This window comes from Phragmites australis, chromosome 18 (genome assembly GCF_958298935.1).
Source record: "Phragmites australis chromosome 18, lpPhrAust1.1, whole genome shotgun sequence".
In the NCBI taxonomy this organism is placed as follows: Eukaryota; Viridiplantae; Streptophyta; class Magnoliopsida; order Poales; family Poaceae; genus Phragmites; species Phragmites australis.
Genome location: NC_084938.1, coordinates 28,737,470 through 28,747,657, shown reverse-complemented (window position 1 = coordinate 28,747,657; position 10,188 = coordinate 28,737,470). Strand labels below are relative to the sequence as shown.

The following is a 10,188-nucleotide window of genomic DNA, read 5'->3' as shown; positions in this document are numbered from 1 at the left end:
AATGTGAGTGAAGCTTTAAACAAAGAAGAAGAGCTACGAGTGGAACAGCTTCTTCTATTCCTTGTTGGCCTCCAGCTCCTTCTGTCCCTCAATCCTCTTCTCTGCCCTTTTTTTTACTATTATGCGTGGCATGCCCCCTGTTCGTATCTTAACAGGGCAACCTTCTCTTGCAAACAATCCCTTCGTCGCTAACACCGGTAATGCCCCATCCCTTTAATACTACCTTCGCAACGTCAAACCATAGAACACAGCTCCTTTCGGTCGAACCCTAGGAAAGACGACTTTACCTTTTTCGTAGATAGTCTGAGTTCGAGCTACTGTAGTCTCCCCCGTTGACCTTCTTTTTTAGATAGAATCCTCAATGAGTGGAAAGGACTCCCAGACTTGCTCCGCAGTACGAGCCCCATACAGAGCCGCGCCCTTGTGATATGATAAGAAGAAAAGGGGCCAGGCCGCCCTCTTTTCTTTTCCGCACCAAGCCTTCTTGTAAAATCGGGTGTATAGCTCAGTTGGTAGAGCATTGGGCTTTTAACCTAATGGTCGCAGGTTCAAGTCCTGCTATACCCAAAAAAAAACCACTCTTGTATTCGTAAGGATGCATAGTAGCCTTCAAAGAGCACTCTTTGGCCTTGAGACTCACCCCTTTCTCATCAACATCTCGACTTCGCTCGTTGTTTGAGGTAAGTATAAAGGAGATCAGACTGGCTCGGTCATTGATAGGCCGGCCTTCTCCTTATTCATTGGATAGGGCGCGGGGGAAAGTCAAGTCAAGCACTAGTTAGTTGGGGTGGGGAGCACCAAAGCAGCGTTCGTTGTACTAGCGCCTTATCTTTTGAAGCTAAACAGAGGCTCAAAAGACAGAAAACCTTACCTATTCCTGTACTTGACCTGTCCTTTCATTTCGCTTACTCATAGGCCCCGAAATAGCATCGAGCATTGCCGTAGTTGCTCGATTGGTTCATTTTATGGATCCTTTGCTTTTAGAAAGAACTAGCTTTTCCCCCCGCCACTTAACCAACGATGTCCCCTACGATGTTGATCGAGGAGGAATTTCTTTCATACGATCAGACCCAGTCCACTTCTCTGCAATTCATGGGAAATCCTGGCATTCTTGCTTTTATGCCTCAAGTAACTCCTACTTTCCTTGCTTTTGGTGAGACGGAGGGAGGGTATTCACCTATAACTGAACATTGCTTGCATTCCGGCACTGCAGTAGAAAGAAATTGCAGAGTTAGGTATTATATCACATGGATAACGAAACGTGGAAAAAAGCTTTTGGTCTTGCCTCGCTCCTTCCTACGAATCTATTCGTTTATGATGCGGTCATGGACATAGTAGAGAATTTTTCGTTGCCACATAACATATAAGTAAGGTTGTGGACCAACTATCCGGCATAGAGGGAAAAAAAAAAAGCAGTGTGCCTTCTACTCATCGCCCAATGGGTACTCGACCGACTTCAATTGGTTCACGATGTGGTTGAACTCGCTTATGTGCTCGTCGAGGTAATGTAGGCCATTTTGAGGTGAAACAGCCGACGCAGGAGATGAAGTTTGTTTGAACTAAAGGGCGAAAGCTATATATAAATATACCGAAATGAAAGAACTGCGCTCTTTTTCTTTTCTTCAAGTACGTTTTCTGCCAAAAAAGAAAAAAAAAGGAAGGTTGATGTACGCTATGATGTGTACTAGACCCGACATTTGTTATGCTGTGAGTTTGGTCAGCCGATTTCAAGCCAACCCAGGACCGGAACATTGGTTTGCGGTCAAAAGAATTCTAAGATATCAGAAGGGTACAGCAGACTACATGCTACGCTACCAAGGGAAAGACTTGCGTCTGGTTGCTTATAGTGATGCCAATTGGGGAGGCGATCCAGATGAACGCAAGTCGACAGAGCTCGAAGCACAAGAGTGAGAATTTCAAAGCGGTTGCTAGAAAAATGGGATAACCAAATTGGACCCGAACTTACTTAGAATTGACGCTTCGTAGACTTCCTTCTTCCTTCCAATAGCGGGTCTCAGCCAGGGAACTTGTGCCCCTCAATCTTCTGTTTTCATAATATAGCTTCACCGAACTTCCATACACCGATTGATTGTACGCTTGCTGTTCTCAACTGGGCCTCTGAATCTCCTCTGGTTTCACCTTTGCAAGTCGAAGTAATTTCCGGGCAGACCAGATGAGCGAGATTGATTGAAAGCGCTGTGCCAACTTGCGTACAAGATTTTTAGACTATAGTAAATCCTCTTCATAAGTTATTTCGTACAGGCTATTCAAGGTCTATTGGCTTTATTGCTTATGTGGTACTTCGACCGCGAAGCCTCGCTTATGCACCGAGAAAGATCGTAGATAGGAAAGATCTGTTATGCACCAACGATGGCCCCTTCTCTTTACCTTTATCATCTCATACCTGGTCGGTCGGGAACATCGATGCCAATCAGCTACAGCGCAGCTGTCTCGCGGCTGTCCGCGACGGTGACGACCGTGGCGGCGTAGATCGGGCTTTGGCCGGGGCTAGGACTTGGCTAGGGACTTAGTATGATGCTAAAACAGTAGTAAAGGAGGAGAAAAAGGGGTCCTCACTTTGCCTTGATGGTGGAAGAAGGAGGATTCGCGGAGAAGACGACGTAGCCCATCACGGGCGGCGGCGGCGACGGCTCTGGCGAACGGCGGCGCTCCGGTGACGCACGGACAGGGCAGCAGCGATTTCTAGGACTTGGAGGCATGGAATAGAGGTAGGAGAGGGCGTGCAACTCATATATATAGGGCTAGGGGCGGCTGGTTGAGGTGGAGTCCGAACCGAACATGAATTGGATTCGAGTTCGAGTCGGTTACGGTTTCCTTTTTCGTAGCTCTGTATTCTGAGGATGATATCTCCATCGTCCGGTCTCCAAATTGGACGTTTCTTGATTCTACATTGTAGTACTAGAAACGATCTACAACTTTGGTAGTAATTGGAACTTCTGAAAACGTCATCTTAATTTCCAAAAATACGCCACAAGATAAACTGTTTCAACTCGGACTTCTCTGCGCAGCACTGATTTCGGGGGCCATAACTCCTAGCTTCATTATCCAAAAGAGGACTTCCATAGGTTCAAATCGAAGCTCTCGACGAGACCTACAACTTTGGTATTGTCAAGATTTGCATTTGAGGCCGTTTTGTACTCCGAAACGTCATGGAAAGATGAGGCTGTGCAGGACTCCGCGAAAATTTCCAGATTTCGTGGATCCTTTGTTGGGCCATCTAGAAGACTTGGCTAAGGGTTTGGACTTGAGCAAGATTGAGCCCAAAGACACTTTTGATATATCTAGAGTTTAGAAGAGAAACTTTTGCATAGAAATTTGAATAGCATTTGAATTTGAATTGAGCTTGGAGTGAATTTAAGAGAAACGAAAAATGAGTTTGAACGAGAATAGGAGTAGATAACAAATTTGAATTTGGATTTGGGTAGAATTTGAGAAAGAGGAGAGATTGACTTTAAACAAGAATTTGGATAAGATTTGAATTGACCTGCAGAAGGATCAGGTATAATCAAGGATTTTATTGATGATGAATTCAAAGATTTTGAATTCCAACCTTTAAGATCCTTAACTTATTTACTATTGAGTTTTGTAAAAACCTTTTCAAAATCTTTTTCACTCAAAACACCAAAGAGAAAGAAAAGAAAAGAAAAACTCTAATGCATTTACCTGGCTCCTAACAAAACTCAGCATGCAATGCACAAAAAATAATAACCTATATTGATTGATTAATTAAGAAAATAGGTTTTAAACCTATTCTACTGGTGAAGCTATTCAATAATCTTGGAAAATTTTAGAAATTTGAGAAATCTGAAAATCAGGGCGTTACACTCCTCGTCCTGGGCACACTTACAAGCCACTCCTTCTGGCTCCTTTGCATCATCGTTGGAAGGCCATTCTGTCGAAGAGTCGTCCGACGGTACCAACTTTGACAGTAGGTCGAGGGCCACAACAGGATCCTCCAGACCAAGTGCACTGACATGCATACAATGAGACACATATTTAATGTAAATAAATAATAAATACACCTTCATTAATACATAGTAATTCATATCCTTTATTAATATATAATAATTAATATCATTCATTAAAATGGTATCATTTGGTGATATATAAGTCGTCTAACCCCCTGGTAGCCTTCCTGCTTGTCGCATACTCTCTACTAGAAGGTACGGAATCATTTGAAGATCTTTCACGCGTTGACAACACGATTGGTTCATGAAACTCACCGGCTGGATTGATAACATATTCCATGAAGAACTCGGTAACCTGTTCTTGAATGGCATGTATTTCTGCAGGTTATAACGCACCTGTGCGTTGTTTGGAGCGTTGCGTTTGAAGAATCGAAAGAATTAGTCCTTGAACACGTATAGAAATTGAAAAGAAGGCATCGATATGTAATTTCATACCTCAAGATTATTGAACATGACAGCGTCTCCGTCATGGCTGAATCTATGAATGAAAGTAAGAACATAGAACCCGCAGATATTATTGCCGGGTGGTTGCCTCATACACTTCAAGAGGAAATGATTCGTCAGTAGGAAATGCAAGTCATGAATATTCCCTGCATACCGAAAAGTCGGTTTTTACATCATACTGCTTCTTGTATGGACGGTACATAACACTCTTTTTGCAGTATCTTGTGTACACCCTGTATGTGAATATGAATACCAATTAAACTTAGATGCAATTGACGTGAAGATTAAATAATCGAGTTTACCTGTTTAGCATGTCAATGAGATCTTTCGTACAACTCATAGTATATAAAAAATAATTCAACACTCATAGTACATAATTAAATAATATAAAACTATTCAAATTTCTTGCAAAAAGTAAAACATGTATGAAAATAGCATTAGCATCAAATTATGTAGATAATTATATATGACTGCAAGCTCGACTGGGATAGTGAAAAGATGTGCAAGATGCATGTGTAATAACCATCCCAGTCGAGTTTTGCACTCATATGTATAGTCTCCAATTTCATCATTTGCAAAAAGAAAAACAAGTATGAAAACAACCTCAGAACCGAAAATCTAGTTAGCTTCAGGGCTAAACTATGCCCTGCACCCTAACTAGATATGCTCAAATTATCATGAATCAGATGATGGCACACAATTCAACAATTAGGGTGCACTCTGTAACCTAACCGGCCTATATGTTGTCTAAGATCGTGCTTTCAATGGAATTAATTCTGAACTAAGATCACAATATACCACTTCCTCAAAGATTGATAGAGCCTTATGAAAAAAAATGCACAGATACTGGTAGAGCCTGGCTAAGGTAACGCAGGAGAGAGGGGAGCAGAGAGGTGGTGCAAGGGAGTAGCACAGATCAGAACAGCGGGAGAGGGAGAAGCAGCCGAGTGGGTAGAGAGCACAGCAAAGCACAACAGGGAAGAGGGCAAACGTGAGGGAGAGGGAGCAAAACAATAGAGGAGATCAGAACAGAGGGAGTGCCCGGCGAAGCAGCCGAGTGAGTAGAGAGCACAGGACAACACAGCAGGGAAGAGGGCAGACGTGAGGGAGAGGGAGCATAACAATAGAGGAGACAGTAAAATCTTGGACAACATATAGGCCATACAAAGGCAGTAGATAGTGCAATCTTTGTTGCATTACTAGCTCAGAGCCCAGTTTCAAACTAACAGTTCATCATCGAACATCTCAAATTAACAATTCATCATCGAGCATCTCAAACTAACAGTTCATCATCGAGCATCTCAAATTAATAGTTTATCATCGAGCATCTCAAACTAACAGTTCATCATCGAGCATCTCAAAATAAGAATTCATTACACATGACCTTGAAACAAAACAACGGCAAAGCATCAAAAACAGATCCTGGCATCATGTGTATTTCAATAAGTAGACAGCAGGAACAAAACATGTGCAATAGTGCTCTCAAAAATTGTATAACAATTGGACCCAGGACAAAAGAAGTCCTGCCCCCTAATTGTTCTATTGAATACATCATCGATTGGGCAAATTTCTAAGCTCTCAGCTAGTAATTAGAACCTGACAGAGTTTAGAAAGCATCATCATGGACAGTGCTACCATACCAAATCAGAGTGCACAAGTTCTGAATATAAGGATGCAAAAACAAGTACTGACAATCAGAAAATATGCCCAATCTCAAACTGACATATACCAGGGATAAAAAAGACTAGCAGCCCACTGGAGAACCAACACACCAATTAGACAATATGCCCAATCTCAGCATATCTCAAACTATCAGTTCATCATCAAGTATTCTCAATTTACTTAAAAATCAAATCAATTTGCATAACATCTGTGTACTCGCATAGCATCTGTTCTTATCAATTTGCATAGCATATATTCCCGAGCTCAAATTAGGAGGACATGGCGGCATACCTAGACCAAGGGGGAGGAGACGGAGGGGGACGGGACAGCAGGGTCATCGGCGCGGGTGACGACGATGGAGGGGGAGGAGGCGACGGTGACTGGGTGCTACTCCTCGGCGAAGGCCTCGGGGAGAGGGACGGGGATAGCGTCGGGGTGGAGCATGGGGGCGGCGTCGGGGAGGAGGATGGGGCCATCGTCGGGGAGGAGGACATGAATGGAGTCCGGGAGCAGGACGACGACTGCATCAGGGACGAGGATGAGGCCGGTGTCGGGGAGGAGGATGGCGACGGTGTCGAGGAGGGCTAGGACGATGGGCTCGGGGTCATTGGTGCGAGCTTGTGGTCCTCCGGCGGTGTGGGCGAGGACAAGGCAGAGACGGCAGCGCTTGAGGATGGTGTGGGATTCAATTCGGCAGATGGGGAAAAATTTTCTAAGTCCAGAGGGAGAACACAGCGCATCGGTTATATAGTTGCGCCCTTCACTACCAGCACACCCTGTGTATCGGCAGTGAAAGGGGGATTCACTATCGGCCCATAACGTTAGTCGGCAGTGAAACCCCCATGTTCACTGCCGGCACACATTTGAGCCGGCAGTGAACGGGGGATTCATTGCCAGGCCATGGACTCAGCCGGCAGTGAAACAGGGGATATATTGCGCTAGGTCGACGTCCTCTTCGAAAAGAGGTAGCGCGTCGAATTGATTGTAGTCTTCCTCGTCAACGACATTTTTCACTCCGACAATCTTTCTTTTTTCCTTGAAGAACCACGTGGCGCTCCTCGTTGTTCGCCGGGTCTGGGTCCTTTACATAGAAGACTTACATAACATCATTCGCAAGTATGAATGGTTCTTCGCTGTATCCAACGAGTTTTTGGTCCACTGTAATCATACCGTACTTGTCGATCTTCATGCCCCCTGTGATTCTGACCTATTGGCACCGGAAAGAGGAACCTTTAACACTCCATAGTTGAGCCCCCATCTCCTCTATGAATCCATAGTAGGTCTCCTTATTTCCATTGCAGTCATAGGCATCTAGACGGACGCCGCTATTTTGGTTGGCACTCTTATTATCCTGAGCTCTCGTATAAAATGTATAGCCATTTATGTCATATCCTTGGAATGTGAGGATTGTAGTTGACGGTCTGTGAGCCAACACATTCAACTGAGCAAACTCTATCTACTTATCCATCACCTGTCTACATAACCAGGTACCAAAATGATCTCGGTGCTCTCGAGCTATCCAAACATCAGACTTTCCTGGGTTTTTGGTGCGTAGCATCTTCTGGTGTTCTTCGGCATATGGGTCCACTACAACTGATTGTTGTAGAACTGCGAAATGTGCTTGCGTGAATGAAAAATGGTCATTAGTGCGGAATGAGTTTGCACCTATCATCCGTTTCCCCTGTAGCCTCCCCTCATGGCGAGATACATGCACACCAATCGATTTGAGATTCATGCGACGTAGAAATCAATGACCTCCTCAGTTCCCCAGCCTTCGACCATGCAGCCTTCTGGCCGATTTCGGTTATGAATATATTTCTTCAGAACTCAAATGAACCTCTCAAAAGGGTACATCTAATGCAGAAACACGGGGCCAAGAATCCGTATCTCTTTCACAATGTGAACAATGAGATGCACCATGATATAAAAAAATGATGGAGGGAAAGATGCCTCAAACTGTGATAGAGTCTTGACCACATCTTCCTGCAGCTTATCTAGCTTGGTCGGATCACTGGCCTTCTGTGATATTGCGTTGAAGAATGAACACAACTTTATGATTGGGTTTCGGACCTTCGGCAGCAGAATACCTCTAATTGCAATTGGAAGCATCTGTGTCATCATCACATGATAATCATGAGACTTCATGCCAGTTAATTTCAAATCTTTCATATTTACTAGTCTCTTTATGTTGGCGGAGTAACCGGATGGAACTTTGATTCCATGCAAGCACTTGTACATTGCAATTTTCTCCGCCTTTCTCAGACTGTAGCTAGTGGGACCAAGATATTTGTCGCCTTCTTGCATATCTTCGGGATGTGGATCCTGCCTGAGTTTCAAACGTTTCAAGTCCTTCCATGCTTGGAGTGTATCCTTTGTTTTGCCAGGTATGTCTAGGAATGTACCAATAAAGCTATCACACATGTTCTTCTCAATGTGCATGATATCGATTGTGTGTCGAACCACCAAATCCGGCCAATAAGTTAAGTCATAAAAACATATTTCTTTTTGTACATAGGAGCTCTAAGATTAGATTTCGGAATTGGTGTATTCCCGCGTCCCTTTCCAAGGACAGTATTACAAGATCTTCCATTAATGGTTTCAGGTAGATATCGATATCGTTGCCAGGTTTCTTCAGCCCTAGTATCAGCACCGGCATCATAATGTACTTCCGCTTCATACACAACCAAGGAGGAAGGCTGTAGATACATAGAGTTACAAGCCAAGTGCTATGACTACTGCTTATGTTGCTGAATGGATTCATCCCATCCGTACACAATCCAAATCTCATATTCCTCACATCTTCTACAAAGGGCTCCTTGTATTTCCTATCGATGTTTCTACACTGCGTAGAATCAGCGGGGTGTCTCAGCATTCCATCATCCTTGCGCTCCTCGATGTGCCATCACATCAGTTCACATGCCTTTTGTTCGCGAATAAATGCTCCAAACGGGCGACTATAAGAAAATACCACATCACCTTGATGGGAGGCCTTTTCTTCTTTCCTTCACCATCGATATCATCACCGTCACGCTTGTACCATGTGGCACCACAAATGAGACACGCTTCCAAGTCTGCATGCTCTCCGCGATATAAAATGCAATCGTTTGGATATGCATGTATTTTCTACACTTCTAACCCTAATTATAACATCCTGAGTTTAAGCATGCTAATTAATTCCATATTTCACTCCAAATTAATTTTTTTTGGATTAATTAAGCTAACTAAGATTAAGAAAATAGGTATGTGGATGTATATATACCAGCATATATACATTCATATATATTAGATGTGCTAAGTTGAATAGGAGTCCCAGAGTGCACTAGAATCAATTTCAAAATAATATCTGCATTAAGTTGGATCTTGTGCATTAGTTGAGATTTTGTGGTTCTTTGTGTGGAGATTTGAAATTGAATGTCTCTCAATTTTAAATCTACTCTTAGATTCTATTCAGCTCAAATCCCTTAAAATCCAAATCCTCTCCCAAAGATCTATATCCAAATCCAAATCAAGGTTCAAATATTCCAAATGGAGTTGATCTTAATCCAAAGTCAAAATCCAAATTCAAAATATTTCATTTTGAATTATTCCAAAACATTTTTCTTTCTCTCTTTCTTTTCTCCTTCTATTTCTCGCCTGGGCTGGTTTTCTTTTCCCTCCCTCTTTCTTGGCCCGGCCCTTTCTCCTTTCCCTTTCTTCCTTCTGCGCGGCCCAGCCATACGGCCCACCCGGCCCTTCCTCTCTCTCCCACGTGCCGGCCCATTCACCGCGCTGGCGGCCTGGCCGCGCCCACGCGTCGCCAATCCAACGCCAGAGCCCACACCTCTCCTCCTTTCTCCTCCCACCAGCGCGACGTACCCATCACCGGGCGTCATTTCCCCCCTCCGGAAAATATCCCACGCTCCCTGACCAGCCTTCGCTTCTCCGCTCTCTCTCTTCTCTCTCTCTCTCTCTCTCTCTCTCTCTCTCTCTCTCTCTCTCTCTCTCTCAGTGCTATCTCTCCTCCCTTACCCTGCACGCGCGACTTCCGCGCCCATGCCCACGCTTGGCTGGCGTAGGCAGCCCATGCCCTGGGAAAAAGGGTGGGCGCCGGCCG

General features: G+C 44.1%; 1 non-coding gene across 1 annotated transcript; it reads left to right on the top strand.

Annotated features, from left to right (window-relative positions):
• The first annotated feature begins 494 nt into the window (after nucleotides 1-494).
• Nucleotides 495-567, top strand: TRNAK-UUU (transfer RNA lysine (anticodon UUU)). The gene has a single exon. It is a non-coding gene; the product is annotated as a tRNA-Lys (tRNA).
• Nucleotides 568-10,188: the final 9,621 nt, after the last annotated feature.